Source organism: Wasmannia auropunctata, unplaced genomic scaffold (assembly GCF_000956235.1).
Source record: "Wasmannia auropunctata unplaced genomic scaffold, wasmannia.A_1.0 LD336106.1, whole genome shotgun sequence".
NCBI lineage: Eukaryota > Metazoa > Arthropoda > Insecta > Hymenoptera > Formicidae > Wasmannia > Wasmannia auropunctata.
This window is the reverse complement of record NW_012026784.1, coordinates 2,806,864-2,812,700: the sequence shown is the minus strand read 5'-3', so window position 1 is coordinate 2,812,700 and position 5,837 is coordinate 2,806,864. Positions and strand designations below refer to the sequence as shown.

The 5,837-nt window shown below is 40.9% G+C and overlaps 1 protein-coding gene across 1 annotated transcript in view; it reads right to left on the bottom strand.

The window, feature by feature from the left end:
* Positions 1-5,837, bottom strand: part of LOC105456579 (osmotic avoidance abnormal protein 3-like) — a 19,444-nt gene that overhangs the window by 7,908 nt on the left and 5,699 nt on the right. The window lies entirely within an intron of this gene.

Genomic DNA, 5,837 nt, shown 5'->3' with positions numbered 1-5,837 from the left:
CGTATTTATAAATTTATACAATGATGGTATTTAGAAAAACGTAACAAGAGTCGCGGAAAAAAGGAAAAATATGGCAGCAAAGCATTTCATTCCTTTGCCTTTACGCCAATGATCTCATGTATCTGTCTTTATGTTTATGTTTTTTTTCGAGCAGAGCGGGTCGACGAATCCATCAGTGTATATGCCTACATGTCGCAGCTCTCTCTGCCCCTCCCCCTCCCTTACCCGGTAGTTACATCACTATTCTAGAAGCTTCTTCGACCTTCTACGTCGATGTTGAATTCAAATATTTTGACGAGCGGACAGGAATGTTACGAAAACCTTTAACAGCCATTGGCTACAAGTGGAGGGAGTTATAGGCTGGCAGCCGCGATGGGCTTAGGTGGTTGGCTGCTGGCGGCTATAGCCTACCCTCTCCACGCCAGTGGCTGTTAAAGATTTTCCCTGCGGATTAGTTTGAATTAATCTGTCGGTCAGAACACGTCGTGAACCGCTCTATTACACAAGCTAAGAGTAGTGTTCCTCATATTTAAAATGGAGACTGAAAGAGTTCATATTTCTATTATACGACAAGAAAGAATTAAAGGGAGCTTGGTATATATAATTATATGTACGCAACGCTCAAAAGCATTCAGATGTACTTCTTATAACAAAACAATTAAGTTCCGCGAGATAACCGAACACTTGAAAGTGCATTTGAAAGATTTCAGTGTCATTCAAATTTGAAGTGCTATTCGAGAGGACATTGAAAAATATGAAGACAAATACTCGACAACGACGTAAGTAATTAACACTGTTTAATTCGCTCTTATGACATAAACGTCGGCCGCATACCTGGGAACCCCTGTTCTTACTTTATAGAGATTTTCTAATGAATGGTTTAAAAGAAATGCTCTTTAACGCCGAGAAAAAAGCAATTAAAACACGTTACACGGAACTTCTCGATAAGGTAAAAAACTCTCAATCAGCTGTTAAAGGGCTTATCAACCTTTCCCGTGCCTGACAACGCTCCCATCCAAGTTATCGATCGCAATGTCGCAGCGTTCCCTCGAATCAACAATGTCGATCTGGAAAATAAAATCAATCTGCATGGGTTCCTCTGTCGGACATTCAAACTTGAATTTACCGTTCTGATAAACGAGCTTAACTCCTGAGTTGATTAAAAACTCGCGCCTCAACAAAATGTCGAAAGCGATAATTGAATCGTCCACTACCAGTAAGGATACGTTAAACCACCTATTGACCCCTCCCCCCCTCCAAGCAGATTTGATCATATATTTTCCCAAAGACTTTAATCTCCGAATTGTTAATTCATTTTAAGTTCAGATATTTATCTACCCGAAACAAATTTGCATTCGCGAAATACCTCTGATACACCGATCTTCGGACAAGATTCACCGGACTACCTGTATCAATGAGTGCGCAAAAGGACTTATCCTGAGAGCCGCATCTGGAGATTGAGATGTATGGAGTTTCCTTCTCGATGACATAGATTCTGCTCGATGCCTCCTCATCCACGACAGCCTCCATGGGAATCACTTTATCCTCCACCAGTTCGTCAGTTAGATGATTCAAAGTAGCTCCCGGAGCAGGCCTCCTCTGCGGGCAGGCCGAACTTAAGTGGCCCTTTTGACCACACGTGTAACATATCATGGTGGCGATTCTGCAATCCTTCGCCAGGTGGTGCGCCTTCTTGCAATGCGCACAAGTAATGGCCGCCCGGGTGGCAGCAAGTTTCGGGCACTCCGGTTTGTGGATCCCATACCTGGTCGTCGGGCAATCATGCTGTCCTCCGTAATCCTCCGCATGTGCTCCATAAACTCCGGCACACTGACGGCCCAAAAGTTTAACGCAAATCGTCTAAAGACAAAGTCCCTGACACCGTCGGCCAACAGCTCGATCTTCTCCTTCTCCGGCAGATTGAGGAACTGCATCAATTTCAACTTATCTTCCGCGTAGTCCACGAACCTCTCAGTGTGCGTTCTCCACACTCGTGCATTCACGCGTGATAATATCATGGTTATGTCTCCTTCCTCTCGAAATACGCTCGAATTTGGCGCCTAAAATCCTGCCACGACGCCACTGATTCAACTGGCTGTTGATTATATCAACCGATCGCGCGACCCGTCAATTGATTCACCGCCGCCAGGACCAAGACCTCATCCGGAATCTGATACATCCTAGCTATACTCGTTATCCTTTCTAACCAGGGAATTATGTTTTCGTTCTCTTTCCCGGCAAACGAAGGAATCAATTTTAAGGCGAACTTAACTTGATTCCAGTTATGAAAACCGCTCGATCGAGAAGTGGAACTGGGCGACGTCTCTGGCCGCACCTCCGGTCCCGACCACTCAGGCACTCCGCTTGGCCGTCGCTTCTGCGGCGTATTTAGGGCTTGCAATACAGCCCGCACGATTTCCTGCATTTCGAAAACATTTCCGGCATTGACACTCCTTCCAGAATGCCTTTCCGCTTCCGACATTCGAACTTGAGGTGGCTGCTCCGCCACGGTTGCATTCATGCCGGCTTCCTCCTGGGCAATCTGAGACTCCTGTTCCCCCATCGGTCGATCCTCAATAACAGGTGACGTGACAGTAATGGTTTCCGGCCAACCCTGGCGCTCAAAATAATCTGTAATGCGATCAAACAATGCGGCGCGAGCACCACAGATATCCAAATCATGCTGGCGAGCGACCTCTCTCAATCCCTCTACGTTGAGCTGCTCCAGTTGCACCCGACTCATAACTAAGCAGGATAAATTACTTTTCGGGTAATAGTCACCTCACAACTAGATGGCAATCAATAACTGTTCAATAACTCGATAATTCGCTACTCCTGGCTCCGGGTCGATAAACAAAGTCATTAAGACCGGTGTCTGTTTGTGAGAATTTGAATGTCGAAAACAATGACTTGCCTCGATAGAAAAGCACCCTTGCGCTGATCACGTGAAGGAGCGCTGATCGCGCTCACACCGCGTGCTCCGTTTTTTCTGCCTATCCTTTCTGCGCAACGAACTTTTTTGAAACCATCTGAATTTCCCAACGACTTTTCACGTGGACACGCATTAACCGCGGACCGCTCATATGCACTTTTTCGGCTACATATGACTTTCCGGGACGAAAGGATATCTCCAACTAACCTCCGATAACGGGCCTGCCGAAATTCTCTTTACTTGGTCCCAACGATCGCTCCTTCTGCGGAAAATCTTCGATATAGCACTTATCCCACTTCTGATAACGAAGCTCTGTAAGCTTAGCGGCTAGAAGGACTAAAACGAATCACACACACACATACGGCACTAAAAGAATCTTACTATAATTTCAGTATAATAAAAGCAATGGATTTATTCACGTGCTCCAAGTCACAATTTAAAAATAATAGAAAGTATAATATATATACATATCAGATAAAGCACGCTCATGGATTTAATCTAGATCGTTAACACGGCACGCTCACCGATCTCTTTAGACTTTATTCTATTTCTTTTATGACACTTTTGCCTAAACATCGCAAGCACGCACACCGCGACCAAAACCCGACTGACTCTCGGCACGTTTGCTTCGTGCCCCTCGCTCCCTTCCCTCGAACTCCCCATTACTCCGAAAAATTCGCGTAGTCACCTGCGATCGCTGCTCTATTTAGGTCAATAATTAGTTTGACCCAAATCAATAGGTGCGACATGCCGGATTCTTGCCAAGCGTTTACAATTATTCGTTATACCGCCGTCCTTGGCCGAACCGCGTGGCACCGCGCGCGTGATACTCTGTGAGTGCGCGAAGTATTATTTTGTATTGAATGTTCGACTCGAGAAACATGTTTGTGCGTGAATAAAAGAATGTGGAATTAATCTCTTGTGTTCTCTCTCCAACGTGCCTCTTTTGACTTTACCAACGTGCTTCACATCGCTCTGACATTTTCGATACTTTTTTCTGCTGCCCACTGCTCTGCGGGGCGTTCTTTTTGCAGTGCATGGTTGCGGGGGCTTTCCTGCTTGCTATTATTCATTTATCAGTGCTGGATCTGGTAAGCCTGAATCAATTTCGCCCATTTCTCTTTCTGGATTCTCTCCTTCGGATAAGTGCCATATTTTGCTCTCGGTGTGTGGTGCGCATGCGTCAGTTCTCGGATGGTGACGTAGAACTCAGGCGAAATGGCAACTCGCCTCTCGGAAGGTGACTTGCTGAGCGCTAATATAAATACCTACCGGCCCGGCAACCGTGAGCAGCTGGATACTATCAACGTTTCTAGAATTAAGGAACTAAAAAAATCTATAGATGCGCACAATAATGCGGTAGTTGAGTTACTCATATCTAGTAAAGACCTTAAAGATAAGAGGGTAAAGATAGAATCTGCGTTTAGGGCCTTAGCCCAGTCAAAGGCACTTTTCGATAGGAAAAAATACTAGAAATGTTGTCACTTCGTGGAGGGGTGTCTTTTGGGGTTAAAATTAAGGTACAAAAAGCCCACCCCCGTATCATGATCGTTGCGAAAATTAAGGTGCAAAAAAGGTAAAAAAAAAACGGTTTTTCGCCAACAACTAAAAAAGTTTCACTTTTAGGGGAAAAAGTGAAGACGCAAAAGTTGTAGAGAATTAAATTTTACACAAAGAAGGTCTGTACAAAAATTTTGTACGACCAACTGCAGTCGAACTAGATTTTTTTGAAATAAGGACTATTTTATGAAAAATAAAAAACACTCGAACGCGTCATGCATTTTTCGTCGATAGCTTAAAAATGGCGATTCGGATCGGAAAATGATTGTAATAAAAGTTGTAGACAATTTAATTACAAACAATTTCCTTTTTTCATTTTTTCTTTACGATCAATATTGACAGAGATATGAATTTTTGAAACATTCATTATCGTTTGTCGAATACGGTTTTTTCATGATAAAATCGCTAATAATTCAAAATCTATAGCTTTAACGCAAATTTTACATCTTATAAAAGTGAAAGATAATTAAATTTCGAAAATTTAGATATATTTACAAACTCATTTTGGAAATATGTGCAGTGCGATGATGCTAAAAAATATTAAAAATTGTCATTTTTTCGTGCATTTTGTCCAAAAAGTCAGTTCCGGTGAGGTGTAGGTCAAATTTTGTCTGTACATTTTTTAAAGAGAATTAAATTATCTTTAAAATTTTTTTTATCCATCTACGTACGTTGATTTGTTTCCGAGATACAGCTGTTTGAATTTTTTTTTAAAATACAATTTAAAACAAAATTAATAATTTATTGTAAAAATTTATACGTAATAATTTTTTAAAAATTGGATTTTACCTTTTTTTAATACTTCATATGCATATGAAATTAATGTAATCATATAAGTTGATCAAAAGATATGATATGTTATTAAAAAACACCCTCGAAAAGTGGTGTTTTTTAAAGAAATGATACACAAGTGCTTCTTTTTTGCATATATCTTTTTTTTTATTGATTTTACAAAGAAAATGCATCAGATCAATCATGTAGGAAATTTTGTCAGCTTTAATTATGATCTATTTAAAAAAAAAATTCAAACAGCTGTATCTCGGAAACAAATCAACGTACGTAGATGAATAAAAAAAAATTTTAAAGATTAATAATTTTCTTTAAAAAATGCACAGACAAAATTTGACCTACACCTCACCGGAACTGATTTTTTTGACGAAATGCACGAAAAAATGACAATTTTTAATGTTTTTTAGCATCATCGCACTGCACATATTTCCAAAATGAGTTTGTAAATATTTCTAAATTTTCGAAATTTAATTATCTTTCACTTTTATAAGATGTAAAATTTGCGTTAAAGCTGTAGATTTTGAATTATTAAGATCGGAAGAGCACACGTCTGAAC